Source organism: Talpa occidentalis, unplaced genomic scaffold, assembly GCF_014898055.3.
Source record: "Talpa occidentalis isolate TD23 unplaced genomic scaffold, MPIMG_talOcc4v2.1 talOcc4.12, whole genome shotgun sequence".
NCBI lineage: Eukaryota > Metazoa > Chordata > Mammalia > Eulipotyphla > Talpidae > Talpa > Talpa occidentalis.
The window spans coordinates 44595251-44615595 of record NW_023601212.1 but is presented as its reverse complement, the minus strand read 5'-3'; the positions used below and the strand labels follow the sequence as shown (position 1 = coordinate 44615595).

Here is a 20345-nt window from a genome sequence, read left to right as displayed (position 1 = left end):
ATTGTTATCACTAAATTGTTATTACAGAAAATATGTGGATATTAAGTTCAAAGAGAGGTTCTAAGCAGACAAATTTTGTCCCCCAGAGACAGTGAGCAATGTCCACAGGCATTTCAGCTCACAAAAAGGGCAGGGGAGACCAGGATGCTCCAAACATCTTACAATGTACAGGACAAACTTCACCACAGAAAGACCTGCCCAAATCTCACTCTGCTGACACGCAGAAACTGGCCCATTTTCTCTTGGGTGTACAATATGTAAGGAATTTATCATAAGCAGTTCATAAAAATATCACTTTCTTATTTGGGTAAAAACTTGCTTTCATTCTTTTATCATTTTTGTTGGGAATATAATCAGAGGTGAGAAGACCACCAAGACCAGCCTCTGAGGGACCATCTAGCTTATTAAATCTTTTTTCCTCTTTATTCACTTCTTTTCCCTTCTATTCCCACACCCCCCCTGACTCCTCCCTTCCTTCCTCCTCTTTCTCCTTCTCTTGCTTCTCCATCCCCCCATTCAGGAGGATGTTTTTTTGTTTAACTGACATTTTCTTTTACTGTGAAGTAGGCATCACATCTTTTAACTTGAATATTTGAAGCAAGCATCATCTTCAGGGACTGTGCTCCAGCTGCTTTCTCTACGGGGCACACATGATGACACATAACCTTGAGTCTCCCTCCCTTCTCTCACCTGAGGTATTTTTTCAAATGTGGCATGTTCACAGGTATTCAGGTCTTATCAAAATAGCCAAGAAAAATTAAATCCCCTACTCAATCTCTATTTTATTTTTTTAATAATTTTATTTTATATTCCCCATACAATTGCAATCCCCTTATTTTGACCCCAATCCCTCCCCACTCCGCCCCCCACCACCCATAGAGTGTCTCTGGTTCATAGTTGTTTGTTGATTTTGATTTTCACTTTCTTATAGTTATTCATTTTCCTGGTCCCTTATTTAAGTTTTCTAGATTCATGCTATGAGTGAGACCATCCAGTATTTTTCTTTTTATGATTGGTTTCTTTTCTTGGTCCCAACATTACCATCTGAAATATTGTACAATTATTTTGTTTGCTAATGTATTCTTACTCCACCATTGAATTGGAATTTATACTAAAATGCCTTAAGTCATTGTCTAGAAGTACCTAAATAACAGTCAGGATTCAATTTATTGATAAATTCCTGAAATAAAATAATTTATTATTAAAGCTGTTTAACACATGATCGTGCAGGAAAAACAAAATGACTGGGCCAAAAAGCTCTATTAGAGGTATCACTGAGCACTATCTAAGGAAACCATACAGAGAATATTATAATTAAATACTTACAAAAATATAAATGTAAGCATTTCAAGAAGGTTAGTGATACACATTTTTGAAATAAGTCTTGTTATTTCCCCTTTACCTGGAACATGTACTTCTGCCTCTCCAACCTGTCCTTTGCTGACATCTGTTTCATCTCTACCACCATCCCAAACATGTTGGTGAACATCCAGACACAGAGCAAAATCATTACTTATGAAGGGTGCATCACCCAGGTGTATTTTTCCACACTGTTTGCTGGGTTAGACAACTTTCTCCTGTTTGTGATGGCCTATGATACTTGATATTACATACGCTTGTAAATGAATGGCAAATCAATAAAATTTAACTTAAAAATGAATTAAAACTACAGCCTAAAAAGAGTATTAAGATTTTTTTTTTCACTCGCTGCTTTTATTTTTTTTTTAAATATTAAATTTTATTTTTATATTCCCCCATACAATTGCAAACGCCCCATTCTGACCCCAATCCTTCCCCTCCCGCCCCCCACCCCCCAAAAAGTGTCTCTGGTTCATAGTTTTTTGTTGATTTTGATTTTCACTTTCTTATATTCATTTTCCTGGTCCCTTATTTAAGTTTTCTAGATTCCTGCTATGAGTGAGACCATCCGGTATTTTTCTTTTTCTTTTTGGCTTATTTCGCTGAGCATGATCCCTTCCAGTGCCATCCATGTTGCTGCAAATTGCATGTGTTTATCTTTTTTGAATGCTGAGTAATATTCCATGGTATATATGTACCACATCTTCTTGATCCAGTCATCTATTTTTGGGCATTTGGGCTGTTTCCAAAGCTTAGCTATTGTAAACAGTGCTGCTATAAACATAGGAGTGCAGGTGCTCTTTGGAATTGATGTTTCTGTGTCCTTTGGGTAAATACCTAGGAGTGGAATTGCTGGATCATATGGAAGCTCTATGTTTAGTAGGTCCAGAAATCTCCACACAGCTCTCCATAGTGGTTGGACCAGTTTGCACTCCCACCAACAGTGCACAAGAGTTCCAAGAGTATTAAGATTTTTAATGCATAGTCCCAAAACTGTTCTCCCAAACATATCACTGCTAAATTCCCATTAGTATTTGTAAGAATGAATATCTCTCAACTTTATTTCCAAAAAAAAAAAAAAAGTCACCAAGTTCTGCTACTCCTATGGAAAACCAACCACACCATGTTGCTGCAAACTGGATGTGTTTATCTTTTTTGATTGCTGAGTTATATTCCATTGTGTATATGTACCACATCTTCTTGACCCAGTCATCTATTTTTGGGCATTTGGGTTGCTTCCATAGCTTAGCTATTGTAAATAGTGCTGCTATAAACACAGGGGTGCAGTTGCCCTTTGGAATTACTGTTTCTGTGTCATTTGGGTAAATACCTAGGAGTGGAATTGCTGGATCATATGGAAGCTCAATGTTTAGTAGTCAAGAAATCTCCCACAGCTCTCCATAGTGGGTGGACCAGTTTGCACTCCCACCAGCAGTGCAGGAGAGTTCCTTTTTCTCCACAACCTCACCAATATTTGTTGTTGCTATTTTTTTTTTTGATATGTGTCTTTTTCACTGGTGCAAGATGGTATCTCAGTGTAGTTTTTATTTGCATTTCCCTGATTACAAGTGAGGTTGAACAATTTTTCATATGCCTGTTGGCCATTTGCATTTCCTCTTCAGAGAAATTTCTTTTTAGCTCTTCTGCCCATTTTTGATTGGATTAATTTCTTTGTTTTTGTTGAGTCTCATCAGCTCTTTGTAGATTTTGTGATCAGTCCTTTAGTATTGTGTGCAAAAATTTTCTCCCAGTAGGTGGGGTTTCTCTTTGTTTTGGTTATTGTCTCTTTTCTGTGCAGAAGCTCTTTGATTTGATGTAGTCCTAGCTGTTTATCTTTGCCTTCACTATCACTGCTTTGGGTGATGTGTCTGTAAAGTTGTCTTTGAGGTGCATGTCATGTAGTGTTTTGCCTATATTTTCTTCAATGTATTTTATGGTTTCAGGTCTTATGTCTAGTTCTTTAATCCATTTGAGTTGGTTTTTGTGCATGGTGTGAGGTAGCAGTCAAGCTTCATTCTTTTGCAGGTAGCAACCCAATTTTCCCAGCACCATTTATTGAACAAACTTTCTATGCTCCAGTGCATAGTCTTTGCTCTTTTGTCAAAGATTAGTTGACCATAAATCTGTGGGTTTATTTCTGGATTTTCTATTTGTTTCCATTGGTCTGTGTGTCTGTTCTTGTTCCAATACCATGCAGTTTTGATGATTTTAGATTTGTAGAATAGTTTGAAGTCTGGGAGTGTGATGCTTCCATTCCCCTCTTTTTTTTTTGTTTTTTCAAAAACTCTGGAATTTCATTATGACTAAACCTCCACTCCAAAAATATGGAGGTCTTCGCCAGGGCAATAAAACAAGAGAAAGGCATAAAAGGAATCCAAACAGGGAAATAAGAAGTAAAACTATCACTATTTGCAGACAATATAATATACATAAAGAACCCTAAACACTCCACAGAAAAACTACTCAAAATAATCAACCAGTTTAGTAAAGTATCAGGATACAAAATCAACACACAAAAATCAGTAGCCTTCCTATATACAAACAATCAATCTGAAGAAGACAAAAATCAGTAGCCTTCCTATATACAAACAATCAATCTGAAGAAGACACAAAGAAATGGAAAGACATCCCCTGTTCATGGATCAGAATTACCATTATTAAAATGTCCATGCTACCAAAAGCAATAGACAGATTCAACGCTATTCCAATAAAACTCTCAATCACATTCTTCAAAGAAATAGAACAAATATTGATGAAATTCATATGGAACCACAAAAAAATGCAAAGAGCCAAAGCCCTACTGATGAAAACAAAGGAGAAAAGAGGTATCACACTTTTGAACTTCAAGCTATACTACAAAGCCATAATAATTAAAACAGTTTGGTATTGGGGCTTCCCAGTGGCACAGTGGTTGAGCGCTGTGTTGCGAAGCTGCCCACAGCCTCTGCAGTAATGGTTTGATCTCCAGCCATGGGGTGAGGGTCCCACGCAGCACGCAGACCTCTCCTGCCACCCGCTGCTCCCCTCAGCAGTGTATCATCAGTCTGCCTGTTCTGTTCCTCACTCTGGCTCTGGTGAATTCTCTCACCCTCCTGTGCTTCTGACTGTACCCAATGCTTGTATAAATAAATAAATAAATCTTTATTAAAATAAACAAAACAATAAACAACAGTTTGGTTTTGAAATGAGAACAGACACACAGACCAATGGAATTGAACAGAGAGCCAAGAAATAAAGCCACACTTATATGAACAACTAATCTTTGACAAAGGAGCAAAGACTATGAAATGGAACATGGACAGTCTGTTCAGTAAATGGTGCTGGGAAAACTGGACCACCACATGCAAAAAAATGAAACTAGACCACTATCTTTCACATGCACAAAAATCGACTCAAAATGGATAAAAGAACTGGACAAAAGACCTGAAACCATAAAAAACATAGAGGAAAATATAGGTAAAACTCTACATGACATACATCTCAGTAACATCTTTAGAGACTCATAACCCAAGCAAAGAAAGTCAAGGAAAAGTTAAGCACCTGGGATTACATCAACCTGAAAAGCTGCAAAAGAGACATTAACCAAAACAGGGAGACACCCCACTGATTGGGAAAAAAAAAAATCTTTGTGCTCCATAAACTGATAAGGGACTGATCACAAAGATACAGAAAGAACTCACATGAATCATCAAAAACAAAGTAAATAATCCAGTCAAGAGATGTGCAGAAGAACTTAAAAGACATTTCTCCAAAGATGAAAAAAAAATGTTCAACATTCCTTATCATCAGGGAAATACAAATCCAAACCACATTGAGATACCACCTTATACCAGTAAGCATGGTACATATCAAAAAAAAAAAAAAAAAAAACAAGCAGCAAGTGTTATTGTGCAGAACTGTGAGATTGTGTAGAAGTGTGTTGTGCAGAAGACTGAGATTTCTCAGTCTTCTAAAAATGGAGCTACCATATGACCCAGCATTCCACTCTTAGGAATCTACCCAAAGGACAAAATCATTGATTCAAAAGAATACACACATCCCTATGTTTATTGCAACACTATTTACAGTAGGTAAAACCTGGAAACAACCCAAATGCCCCAAAATAGATGACTGGATCAAGAAGATGTGGTGTATATATGTACAATGGAATATTATTCAGCAACCAAAAAAGATAAACTCATGCCATTTGCAGCAACATGGGATGGAGCTAGAAGGAACTATGCTCAGTGAAATAAGACAGAAGGAAAAAGAAAAAAAATATCGGATGGTTTCACTAATAGGAGGAATATGGGGGAACCAAATAAGACATCAATGTATAAAAATAATAACAGTATAAAACACAACAAAGCAAAAACAGACAATTATAAATCAGAGAAATACTGCAGGGGAGAATGGGTGTGAGTTATCAGAGGGAGGGAGGGAGTAGCACAGGGGACTGAAGTGATTGTGCATGGTTTCATTGGGGAAGGAAATTCTGTGGGGAATATATCTGAGGGGTGTGGGAGAAGTAAATATTGTTTAAAAATTATCAATGATGGGCCTCCCCTAGTGGCGCAGCGGTTGAGCCTGGGCTGCGAAGCTGCCTGCAGCCTCTGCAGCGCCGGTTCGATCCCCGGCCACCGGCGAGGGTCCCACATGGCGCACAGACCTCTCCTGCTGCCTGCTGCTCCCCTCAACAGTGTACTTCGGTCCTTCTGCCTGTTCTGCTCCCCGCTTTGGCTCTGGCGAATTCTCTCACCCTCCTGTGCTTCTGACTGTACCCAGTGCTTGTATAAATAAATAAATAAATAAATCTTAAAAAATTATCAATGATGTAAAAAAATATATAAAATTATTCTAAAAAAATATAATTTTAGTTTGCAAAAATAGTAATAGGCTGCACAGAGTTGAGTGCAGAGCTGTGAAGCTGTCCATAGCCTCTGCAGTACCAGTTTGATACCAGCCAGTTGCAGAGCAACCTACACGGCACGCCAGACCTCTCCTGGCTCACCTGCTGCTCCCCTCAGCAGTATATTTTGGTCATTCTAACTGTTCTGTTCCCTCCTCTGTCTCTGATGAATCCTCTCACACTCCCACACATCTGGCCTGTACCCAGGTTCTTGTATAAATAAAATAAATCTTAAAAAATGCATTTTTTACTTTAAAAAAACCCAAAGAAATGGTAAGTCCATATTACTAAATATTATTTAATGGAATAGGATATTAACTCAGTAGTGTTATATAAGAAAAAAATGATGGGAAATTTTAGATACCATTCTCAATTTTTTTTAAAAAAGTGTGCTTAAATTTGTGCCCACCCATGAGTCACAAAAATGAAAAAAAATGATGTGGGAAATAAAACATTAATTGGCAAGACTGTTAAAAAAAAAAAACACCTAGAGATGAACGGCAATGAGAACACATTTTTCCAGAATGTATGGGACGCAGCAAAAGCAAAAATAAAATGAAAGTATACAGTAATATAGCCTCACATCAAGAATCAAGAAAGAACTCAAAGTAAAAACCTAATCTCCCATTTAAAGAACTAGAAAATTAACAACAAAAACCTTCAAAAAATGGTAGAAGAAAGGAAATAATAAAAATTAAAGCAGAAATAAATGCAACAGAAATTAAAAAAAAATCCAAAAGATCAACAAAAACAAATGTTTATTCTTCAATATAATAAACAGTATAGACAAACCATAGCCAGGATCACAAGGAAAAAAAAAAAAAAACAGGAGAAAACACAAATAAATAGGTTCATAAATGAAAGAGGAGAAATTACAACAGATACGACAGAAATCAAAAGAATAATTGGAGATAATCATGGAAGAAAAATAGATCTAGGCAACAAAACCAGTTAATATTGATGAAAAAAAAGAGAAACCTAAAGAAAAAAGTAAAAGAATGTGAAGGACATCCATCATGAAAATCCTAAGACATTATTAAAAGAAAATGGAGTCAAAAATAAATGGAAAGATGTCCAGGACTCATGAATCAAAAGAACCAACATTGTTAAAAAGACCACCTCAGGGCCTCCCTGGTGGTGCAGCGTTTGAGGGCTGGGATGCCAGGCTGCCCGCAGCCTCTGCAGCACCAGTTTGAACCCCGGCCACTGGGCGAGGGTCCCACATGGCACACAGACCTCTCCTGTCTCCCGCTGCTCCTCTCAGCACTGTACTTCATCACTCTGCCTATTCTGCTCTCTGCTTTGGCTCTGGTGAATTATCTTACTCTCCCACACTTCAGACTGTACCCAGTGCTTGTATAAATGGAAAAAAAAAAAACACCTCACACAATGAAACAAATAGGCTCAATACAATCCTTAATAAAGTTTCAATAACATACTTCAAAGAAATCAACAAACATTACTGAAATTTATGTGTCACCACAAAAGACCACAAATAGGAAAAACAATTCTGAAAAAAAAAAAAAAACACAAAACAAAGATGGAGGTGTTATACTCCCAGACATCAAAATATACTACAAAACCATAATATTCATAATTGTATGGAATTGAATAAAAATAGCATTATAGATCAATAGAATGGAATTGAAGGGCCAAGAAACAAACTCACACTCATATTGACAGCTAATTTATCACAAAGGGTCCAAGAGTATGCAGTGGGTTATGAAAAACCACTTCAACAAATGGTGTTGGGGAAATTGGTCTGCCATATCAAGAGAATGAAACCAGACCACTTACCTTAACCATACACAAACATTAATTGGTAGCAGAACCAAGACTAGGATGTCAGCTCTGGGACCATAAAATTCATAGAAGAAAAGAGTCAAAACACTCCATAACATTCAATTCAGTGTTGTCTTAGGGGACTCACTCCAACAGCAATGAAAACAAAAAAGGAAAATAAACAAGTAGGGCAACATCAAACTAAAAAGCTTCTGCCCAGCAAAAGAAACTATCACTAAGTCAAAACACACGCTACCAACTGGGAGAAAATATTTTCACATCATATAACTGAAAAGGGGCTAATATCCAAGATCCATACAAACTTATGTTACTCAACAAAAAGAAAATAAAGAATCCAATGACAAATTGGGCAGGTTAGCTAAATAAGGAATTCTCAAAAGAGAATAGGCAGATGGCTGACAGATCCATGAAAAAATGTTCATCATTACTTACAATCAGAGGAATGCACATCAATGCCACAATGAGGTAACACCTCACCAGTTTGAGAATGGCCCATATCAAAAAGACCCAAAACAAAAAGTGTTGGTGAGGATGCGGATAAACAGGAATGCTTTTATACTCCTGGTGAAAATGTAAACTGGTCCAGCCCTTATGGATATCAGTATAGATGTTTTTCAAAATATTAAAATGTATACAACCTAGAAATTCCACTCCTATTGTGATATTCAATATCACAAAATATCTAATTCTAAGATAAATGAAACCTTCATGTTTATGCAGCATTGTTTACAGTAGCCTAATTATGGAAACAACCTAAGTGCCCAAAAACAGATGAATGCTTCAAGATGTGGTATATATACACAATGGGATACTACTCAGTGATCAAAAAGATAAACTCATGCCATTTGTGGCAACATAGAAGGAGCAGAAAGCATTTACAGTAAACACAGTAAGTTCAAAGGAGAAAGACAAATACAACTGGTGTCACTTATATTTTGAATATAGCTAAACCAGAAAAAGGATCAGATAAAGACAAACTTGAAAACTAGGTCTTGAAAGCACATCACAGTACTGAGGCATTCAGAGGGGGAGAGAAGGAGGTAGGGACACAACAAAGTGGGGACTGTGGGTGGTTTGTTGGTAGGAACACTACTATAACATCACTGGAAGGGGGAGTCCTATACTTCCAAATTACAAACAGTGTAAACCAATGATGTGTCAATAAAAATAAGCAAAACAACCTAACACAATAACAACAAAAAACAAACAGAAAAACAAACTTTTCTCCCTTTACTTGGATTTTTGTGTCCTTTTTTAGATGTGAGTTTACTCCCTTTGTTCATATTCTAGTGGGATATTCATTCTGTAGGATATTATAAAGGTAGCACCAATTTTTAGATAAGCAGAATTTTTTCTACTTTATTAATTTTGGGGGGCATGAAGGGGCTAACACTGGTATTGGAATGTTGCCAAAACTAAGGATATTTCTACTCATCACAGTTCTCAGGGACCACCTGTGGTTATTTATTTCCTTTCCCCTTCTATCCAATGATTTCTTTTCTCTCATTTTTTTGTTGTTTTTGTTGCCCTTTATGTTTTTTTCAATACAGGACACAAGATGTCATATTAAAACAGAATTCTGTTTTTGCTTTTGTTTTTGTTTCTATAGGTGGTGACTCACAACTGGATGCCCTTGCTACACTCTGTGGGGATCATGCTCTGCTGCTGAGAACATGGCTCAGGTATAGTATTCCTAGTTATTATGATTGAGGGTGAAGAAAGCCTGGTAGTCACATGGCCCCAGGTGGTCATCACCTGCTCTGTGTGTGTGTGTGTTTGTATGCACACTCTATGAGGCATGATCAGTCCTTAGGGCAGGGGGACATGATTTATTTTTCATACCAAAATATGAACTTTAAAATATAGGTGCCACAATATTAAATCACATATGACAAAAGGAGTGATGGATCCATTTCTAATTACAAGATTCTATTACAATTAAATAATAAACATAGAAACAACACAAGTTATGGACTCCATGTGATTTAACATTTAAGCAGCAGTAAGGAGGGCACCTCATTCCTCCACATTCTCTCACTACATCCCTCATAACTCTCCCTCTTGCTCATTCCCCTCACATTGGCTTCCTATAGACCCATGATTTTCTGAGAAAAGTATCTCTCTCAGGGTCATTCCCTTAGCATTTTTCTCCATCCAGTATAATACTCAGCACACCTCATATTTCCTGCCTTCTCTATTTTTTTAAATATTTATTATATTTATATATGCATACAAGAACTGGTGTTTGGGTGAGAGGTGTGGGAGTTCACAGGATTTACCAGAGGCAGAATAGGCAGATCTACTGAAATACACTGCTGAGGGGAACAATGGTGAAGACAGGAGAGGTCTATTGTGCCATCTGTGCTAGTTCATTGGCCATGGATGGAGCTCATGCCACAGTGGATGTCGGTTGCTTGATAGCTCTGAGATTTTAATCCCTGATCCACCAGGGAGGACTTCTCCTCCTTTCTTTCTCTTTTTTTTGAAAATATTTATTTATACAAGAACTTGGGTATAGGCCAGAGGTGCAGGAGGGTAAGAGAATTCACCGGAGACGGAGTGGAGAGCAGAACAGGCAGATGGACTGAAGACACTGCTGAGGGGAGCAGTGGACGAGGCAGGGGAGGTCTGCCGTGCCATGTGGGTATCTCCCTGGCTGGCTGGGAATTGAACCTGCACTGCAGAGGCTGCAGACAGCTTCACAGTGTGGCATTCAACCTGATGCATCACTGGGGAGGCCCATCCTCCTTTCTCTTAATTATGTTATTTGATCAAATATTTGCTGATCACCTGAACACTCAGTATAAAATAGCACCCCCATACACTCTCTTCTTCAGATATGATTTCTTTTTATAGCACCGACCAACATCATATAATTTCTATGCATTTGGTATTTTCTTATTTTCTTCCCATCAGTGAACTGCAGTAACTCTGGTTTCTTATCATCATGTATTCTGTATTGAATTCACTCATTACACAATACACATTCCCCACAGTGACAGAACTTCTTATTAAAACTGTCAAATATACAACCACTTGGGAAGTAGTTTGGGGTGGGCAGAAATTTCTGTTCTGAGATGCACAGTTGTTGTGTAGAGCATAGTTCCATGCAAAAATCTGAAAATAAAAGACATAGTAGAATTTCAACTGTTTGTATGGCTAGTTTTTGTGAAAATTAGTCATGTTATTTGTTTCTCTCCTGGTAGTCACCTGTATTACTTGAAACCAGGGAGTGGTAGACAAATTTCAGAATTTTCACTTGTAGGATCACCAAAAGAACCAGAACTGCAGCCCCGCATATGTAGGCTTTTTCTTTCCATGTTCCTGATCACTGTGACAGGAACCCTGCTCTTCATCTTGGCTGCCAGCTCTGATTCACATCTCCACACGCCATGTGTTTCTTCCTTTCCAGTATGTTTGCTGACATCTGCTTCACTTCAGACACCACCCCAAAGATGTTGGTGAACATCTAGAAATAAAGCAGTCCTAACCCATGCAGTCTGCATCACCACAGGTACTTGGTCATGCTCCCTGCAGGATTTTCTCCTGTGAGTGGTATAATATTACTTTGAGTCCACCTATCACCCCCTGCATTACACAGTCACCATGAAATTCCTGATCTGTGGGCTGCTCATGCTGGTGTCCTGGATCCTCAGTGCCCTCATTTGTTGTTACACACTGAGTGGTGTTGCATGTAGCCTTCTGTGAAGCCTTGGGAATACCCATATTTCATGTTAACTCAACCAGGAGGTCCATCTTTCCTGTTCAGACAACTTTACTTGTGACATGGTGACATATTATGGAGCTGGGCTTCTGGGTTTTGGTCCATTCGCTGGTATGCTTTACTCATATTCTAATATAGTATTAACACATCAGTCCCATCAGATTGGAAAGATATAAAGCATTTTGCACCTGTGTGTCTCACCTCTCTATTGTATCATTATCCTCATCATCTTCTTCATCATCATCATCATCTTCATTAATGCATCTTTGTTAATATACACTCCTAGGATTAATCCTTAGTTCTTTCTTTACTCACTGCTCACACTCAACTGACAACTTCAGTGATGTACACTATGGCCACACCCAGAATAAATCCTTTCATCTCTGGTCTGAGGAACAAAGACCTAAAGAGGGATCTGAAAAGACTCTTTTTGATAGAAGCTGCATAAGAGCCAAAAATATGGGATTGAAGAAGTGCCCATACTGGCAAGGCTCAAAAGTCTCAGAACCTGAATTGCTATTCTCTGATTACATGGTGGAAGTCAAACTTGTGCCTGCTGCTTTCTTGCTGGACTTTAAATTTATCTGAATTCATCTGTTTTTAGTTAACTCCATTAAGTTTCTGCTCTGTTTATATGTAGACAGATTTTTGTTTTTATCGATTTTCATATATTCCCTGAAGATTTTATCCCCAACTTTAGCCCAGAAATGTTTTGATTTTCCATGTCTTTCATGGAGCTACTTAGATTTCCTAAAATTTAATTCTTCTCAAATGAAATCCATCATGCCAAGTATTTTTAACCTACTTATTCCTGAAATAATAGTCAAGAATTCTATTGCTCATTAGAAAACTATACTTTAAACTATGTCCAATTACATAATTTAATTGTGGAGGAAAATGTCAAACTTCATTTTTCATTTTGGGCTTATTATTATTTTTTACATCACCACCTATACTACTCCTCCTGATAATGTACACATTTACACTGTCCACTTTAAGTCTCAATCTGTTGATAATGCTACTATTGTCTAGGAGGTAGCAGCACTTAGCTGACATTACTTATGGTGAGACCCTAAGACTTGTTACTGACCAGAGTTATACTGTGGTTCCAGTGCCCCCTTGTGATCCCTAAATGTGGCAAGACACTCTCACAACAACTATCAGGAACTCTTTTTTAGAAGGAGATTTATTCTCCTCTCATCAGATGCAGTCCCTGTGAAATTCCCATCACCAATTCACCCATGCACCTTCATCGTAGTCCCTTGTGCTCTTCACACCTCTGTTTTGAAACTACATCTGGGAGGAGAAAGCATATATTGTACAAAAATGAGGAATGATGTAAAATGTATATACAATAAAAATATAAAAGATATATTACCCATTGATTCTATAAGATAAAAGTCATACCCAAGGGTACCCCAGGGAGGTCACATACACAGAAAAATAGAAGACGTGGGTACAGGAAGGGAACAGCAGGGACAGTCATGCAGACTTCCATCTGGGTGATTCTGGGCTCTCTAAAAGGGGAACTCAATGAGAGGTGATAGTGTGGGTGCTTATTTAGTACCTATGTTATAAGTGGTAATATATTTATTTGATGTGGACAGTTTGAAATGGATGCATCATAAATCAAAAGATTCATTTCAGACACTTAATTACAAGCAAAAATCTTAATGCCACACACACTAACAACATGACATTGTATTTTATAGCTGTTTTCATGCTATTATTCTGTTATTCTGCTAGGTTTAAAGAATGTCTACCAGTAGTAACTGGCAAAATTTTATTATCAAATAGTCATCTCTTTTTGGAGTCTACATTGGAAGAACAGTTTAAGTAGTTTGACCAAATTTGATATTATTGTCAGTGATGACCATGCAATGAGGAAGCAATATTTTATTTTATTTTTAAGATTTATTTATTTATTTATACAAGCACTGGGTACAGTCAGAAGTGTGGGAGGATGAGCGAATTCACCAGAGCCAGAGCAGGGAGCAGAACAGGCAGACAGATGAAGAACAATGCTGAGGGAAGCAGCGGGCAGCAGGAGAGGTCTGCTCACCATGTGGGACCCTTGTCTGGTGGCCAGGGATGGAACCAGTGCTGCAGAGGCTGAGGGCAGCTTCGCAACCCAGCACTCAACCGCTGCACCACTGGGGAGGCCCCAGGAAGCAATATTTTATTTTTATTTATTTATTTTTTTAAGATCTATTTATTTATTCATACAAGCACTGGGTACAGTCAGAAGCGCGGGAGGGTGAGAGAATTCACCAGAGCCAGAGCAGGCAGATGGACCGAAGCACACTGCTGAGGGGAGCAGCGGGCAGCAGGAGAGGTCTTCGTGCCATGTGGGACCCTCCTGCGGTGGCCGGGGAGCAGCCAGGGATCGAACCAGCGCTGCAGAGGCTGTGGGCAGCTTTGCAACCCAGTGCTCAACCACTGCGCCACCGGGGAGGCCCAGGAAGAAATATTGTAATCGGCCATTTTATTACTATGCAAAATGTTTCTTTTACATTATGTACAGGTATTTATTGAAGCATGGAAGATCAATGCCCATGCCAAAGAGCAATATCCAAGATCTACAAATAATCCATAAAACTTAATGTAAAGAAAACAGCAGTCAACAAAATGTTAAAAGAGCCAAATAGATACTTCAACAAAGAATACATATAGTAAGGAGACACAGGAAAATATACTCCTCATCATTTACCAGGGAGAAACAAATCAAAACCTCAAGGTACCACCTGACACCTATAAGAATAACCCATATTAAAAAGATGAGAACTAGTGTTGGTAAGGATGTGGAGAAAAAGGAGTCCTCTTACACTGTGGTGGCAATATAGAGTAGGTCAGCCCTATGGATATCTGTATGGAAGTTTCTCAAAATATTAAAAATAAATCTACCACATGACACAAGAGTTCCACTCCTAGGTATCTACTAAAGAATGCAAAAATCCTAATTCAAAAGATTATGTACACTCTTGTTTCATCACAGCACTATTTATAATAGCCACATAATGGAAACAACTTCAGTGCCCAAAGACAGATGAATTGATAAATAATATGTTGTACACACATACACACACATTCATTGAAATACTATTCATCTATAAAAGGATGAAAACCTGCCATTTGAGAAAACATGGATGGAACTAGAGGGGATAATTAAAAAACTAAGTCAGAAGGAGAATAAAATACCCAATGATTTCACTCATGTAAAACATAGAGAAGTGAAACAAAGGAGCAACCAAATATAACCAAACAAGTCTATAGAAAGCTGACTGTATAATTGATTCTGTTACAGAGTGTGTGAGTGGGGAGCAAATGAAGTAGGTGCCAATGGACTGTGGTGGAGGATTATGGGTAATTGGTCTTGGGTGTGATATGGTAACATGCATCTGAAAAGGTGTGAATCTGTACCTTTAATTCAAATACAGTGTTACAAGCCATTAACTCTTTGAAACAAAAACAGTTTTTAAAAAAAAAAATGTCAAAATTGAGGGGTTTTATTCATTGTTGTGAAAGATCAGTTATTATTGTTTATTTTTTATTACTAATGTCTTCCTGTCTCCTCCAAAAATAATTAGAAGCCAGGAAATTGAAACAATTTTCAAGTCTCCCAAGAGACAAAAGCATAGAACTGACAGGCATTACATTGGGGTGCTCCTACTGGGACATCAGTTACTGGTGTCCAGGTTGGGTCCAGTGCAGTCATGCCAGGCTTCACAAAGTTTGTAATGCTGTGGGTGGGCTGATGGGAATTCTCCAAGATGGTCACTGCTCATATGTTTCTACTGGGCCCTCTCTCTACCTTTCTGGATTCACTCACACACCCACAAGTTGTCAGCTTAGGTGTCTGCAGTGTAGCATTCTCCTTCTTTATTCTTTTAGCTTATGGTTCTTCTTCTTTGTTTGGAGTCTAGAAATCACCTGTCCCTCAGCTCCCTCTGACCCTGGATTATATCTTCTTTTAGGGTGTATCACCTGCACTTCTGATTGGACCATTTTTCAATCGTGTGGCTGACTGGACTACTTAGCACCAATCAGCTCATAGCTCAAACCTGATTGGCTCATTCCACTACCAGGAAGTATGCAGTTGCATAAAAGCACTCTGGGAAGCAACTGCCACAACTGAAAAAAAGGATGTTGCTGAGAAGAAACTGTCACAACTGGCCTGTGGTGGAGCAGCAGGGTGAGAGAACACCACAGCTTCTGCTGCCTGTTGGCTTCTGGTGACAGGTGGACATAGACTTTACAGTGTATAATGGAAGAGAGTCACGTGAGAAGCTGCACTTGCTTCTTGGCCTTGGACTGGGACCAGGAATTTGAAGGACAAGGAAGGAAATGCTTGAAAAGGACGTGTGTGTGAGAGACCCAAGCACAGCCTGATGATGGCAGCCTTTATCTTGATTTTGATTTGGCTCATTTTGTCCCAGACTTGCCTGGCCCCTTTTGCACCTTTCCTATGTGTCACCACCAGAAGGTGCCTTAGATTGTGGCAAGGTTTTGGTCTTCAGTAGCCTTGCTTTTGGCAACCTGTTGGGCTGGGAATTTCACATGAAGAATTGGGTAACTTTGGGTGCCTGATTTGTAAACTATATTCTTTCCCTCTCTTCTCTCTATTGCACATTAATTTCATTAAATCCCTTTCCATTAAAGGTATATATGTTTGCTTGGTATAAAGGTATAAAGTATGTTTTGGCTTAATGTGGTGGATGGCAAAATGTATTTAGAGTAGGCAGGTTTGGGGCTCCCTGGGTGCACTTCTTCCTGCCCTTAACAAAAGTGGGGTGAGTGCTGGTCCAGATGGGTTTTCTCTCCTTCTTACTATCGAGAGTTAGAGCAGAATAAAAGTGTTTGAGGTTGGGGAAGTCTCTGGCCTGTGGATTATAGGTGTTCAGCAACAGCCCATCAGACACTGGTATCCCCAAGAGGAAAACTAATTTCTGGTTGAGAACCAATGCCAAATGTGAGTACTGGCAGTATCCTCACAGAACTGCAATGAAGGGCCATCACTTTGATGGATTTAACTTTGGGCAAATGACTAAACCCCACAAACAACGCTGTCTGTAATGGAGAATAGAGTTGGTAAATACATGTCCTCATAGAATGGATGTTCTTAAAAATTAAATCATTTTTTCTAAGAACCAGCTTTTGGTTTCATTTATCTTTTGAATTGTTTTTTTTTTTTAGTTTTGATTTCATTTATTTATACTTTGGTTTTTATTATTTCTTTTCTTCTACTGGTTTTAGGGTTTTTTGCTGTTCTTTTTCTAGTTCTTTGAGCTTTGAGATTAGGTTGTTTCTTTGAGTTCTTTCTTGTTTCTTTATGTGAGCCTCTATTACTATATATTTTCCTCTTGTTACTGTTTTTGCTGCATCACATAGATTTAGGAAATTGGTGTCCTCCTTGTCATTCAACTCAAAGAATTTTTTAATTTCTTCTTTGATCTCCTTTTTAGTCCAGTGGTCTTGCAGTAGTGTGGTTTTCAATCTCCATGAGGTAGAGTTCCTTGCCTACTTTTTATGGTTTATTTATAGTTTGATGCCTTCATGGTCAGAGAAGATGGTTGGTATGATTTTGATCTTGTTTTATCTGTTGTCTTGTGTCCCGGTATGTGATCGATCCTAGAGAATGATGCGTGGGCACTTGAGAAAAATGTGTACTCAGATTGTTTTGGGTAGACCAATGGAATAAAATAGAAAATCCAGAAATAAACCCACAGATTTATGGTCAACTAATCTTTGACAAAGGAGCAAAGAATATGCACTGGAGCAAAGTTCAATAAATGGTGCTGGGAAAACTGGGTAACTACATGCAAAATAATGAAGCTTGACTGCTACCTCACACCATGCACAAAAACCAACTCAAAATGGATTAAAGAACTAGACATAAGACCTGAAACCATAAAAAACATAGAAGAAAATATAGGCGAAACACTACATGACATGCACCTCAAAGACATCTTTACAGACACATCACCCAAAGCAGTGATAGTGAAGGCAAAGATAAACAGCTGGGACTACATCAAATTAAAGAGCTTTTGCACAGCAAAAGAGACAATAACCAAAACAAAGAGAAACCCCACCGACTGGGAGAACATTTTTGCATACAACACTAATGATAAAGGACTGATCACAAAAATCTACGAAGAGCTGATGAGACTCAAAAAAAAACAAAGAAAATAATCCAGTCAAAAAATGGGCAGAAGTAGGCCTCCCTGGTGGCGCAGTGGTTGAGCGCTGGGTTGTGAGGCTGTCCGCAGCCTCTGCAGCACCAGTTCGATCCCCGGCCGCTTGGCGAGGGTCCCACATCGTGTGCAGACCTCTCCTGCCGTCCGCTGCTCCCCTCAGCAGTGTATCGTCAGTCTGCCTGTTCTGCTCCCCGCTCTGGCTCTGGTGAATTCTCTCACCCTCCCGAGCTTCTGACTGTACCCAGTGCTTGTATAAATAAATAAATAAATCTTTAAAAAAAATGGGCAGAGGAGCTAAAAAGAAACTTCTCTGAAGAAGAAATGCAAATGCCCAATAGACATATGAAAAAGTGTTCAACATCATTTGTTATCAGGGAAATGCAAATCAAAACTACAATGAGATACCGTATCACACTAGAGAGAATGGAACATATTAAAAAAAAAAAAAAAACGATTAGAGAACAACAAAGACTCTGGAGACCTGCATACAGCCCCTGGCCAGCCGGTAAGCTTGCGCGGAAAAGCGGCCGCGCTTGAAAAGCAAACACTGATTGGGATCGCGGCTGCCCAGGTCCCCCCACCTGTGACCTAGGCTTGCGGGGAGACACGAGGAGGCCTTCACTGAGGTGAAAGTCCCTCACTGAGTAAGCAGGAACCAGGCACCCAGGCACGGGAGCGGGGTGCAAAAGGCGCCATTCCTGCACCACTGAACTGAGCTACAGCCTGAGTCCTGGACCTGAGGGCTTTGGAACTGAGACCCGGTTCACGAAATTCGGGGCGTGGGTTCTCCACGACGGTGGGACACAAGACAGACACAGCACCCCAAAGCCGTTGAGATTTACCCTACCATTCCTGCTCTGTTCACTGTCCCACGGGGGGGGGGCGAAAAACAGCCCCCCAAGGACAATAGGAGAGATCTCTGGCGCCACCTAGCAACCAGAAAAAAAACTCACTAACACCCCATAGAACAGGGAAATTTCTTAAGAAAAATCTGCTTGAAAAGGGCAGAAGGCTCCCAGAGGAGACAGTGACCAGCTGGGAAGTTAGCCCACACCAGGCCCCTTCCAACCAGCAGTCTGAGCCCACAGAGGGAGCAGGCACCCACGGCCAGGGAAGACTGGGCATGCAGAAGAGTGTGCCTGAGACCGGATGCGTAGGGACAGAGTCCCGCATCGCCATTTTAGAACAGGGACATTTCTTCAGTAAAGACTGCCTAAAACCAGAGGAAAGTTCCCTCAGAAGCCAGAGATGGCTCCCAGAGGAGCCAGAGGGGAGCAGAGAAGTTCACCCAAGATGCCGGCCAGTCCGAGCAACACAGTGTCCCAATGCATACGACAAATTAGAAAACAGACAGTAGGGAGTAGAAGAACCACACACAACCTAACAACTCCTCAGGAAAAAAGCAAACCACAAAAAGAAAACCACCTCCCAGATTGCAATGACAGTAACTTGGAAGAACTTCTGAGCCTTCCAGAAAGAGAATTTAAAATTGCCGTGATTAAAAAAGTGACAGAAGTCATAAAGGAAAACAATGATATGAGAAAAAAAAATCAATGATCAGAAGAATGAAATTGAGTCCCTAAAGAGGGATGCAAAAGAAACACAGGAGATCAAAGAATTAATGGAGGAACTAAAGAACTCTGGGAAAAGTAATGAAAACAGAATAGATGAAATGCCAGAACGAATAAGTACTCTGGAAGACACAGAAATAAAAAGAACCAAGACAGAAAAGGAAAGAGCAGTACGAAGGAAAAAGATTGAAGAAAGACATCGGGAACTATCTGATTCCACGAGGAAAGGAAATATAAGTGTTATAGGCATTCCAGAAGGAGAGGAGAGAGATGTAGGAACAGAGAAAATATTCCAGGAGATAATTGAAGAGAACTTCCCAAATGTGAAGAAGGAGCTGAAAATAGATATACAAGAAGCAAGAAGAACACCAAACTTCTATGACGAAAGGAAAAATACAGCAAGACACACAATAATAAAGCTCCGAAGAATCCAGGACAAGGAAAAAATAATGAAGCTGACAAGAGGGAAGAAACAGATAACATTCAAAGGAAAACCAATCAGGCTGACATCAGACTTATCTGAAGAAACACTACGGGCAAGGAGAGAGTGGAGGGACATAGTCAACAGACTCCAAGAAAACAGATGACAACCAAGAATATTCTATCCCGCAAAGATCTCCTTCCTCTATGAAGAAAGACAAACAGAAACTCTGGAATTTCATTATGACTAAACCCCTACTCCAAAAAATACAACAAGGAATCCTAAAGCCAGAACCTCAGAGGGATGAATAACAATGAAAGAAGGCCAAAAAAAATATTAAAAGAATAAATAAATAAAATCAAAGGAAAGACAAACACAATGGCAA

The 20345-nt window shown here is 39.2% G+C and overlaps 1 pseudogene; it reads left to right on the top strand.

Moving 5' to 3' along the window:
• Positions 1-1409: 1409 nt before the first annotated feature.
• On the top strand, positions 1410-12222 carry LOC119242213 (olfactory receptor 1571-like; annotated as a pseudogene).
• Positions 12223-20345: the final 8123 nt, after the last annotated feature.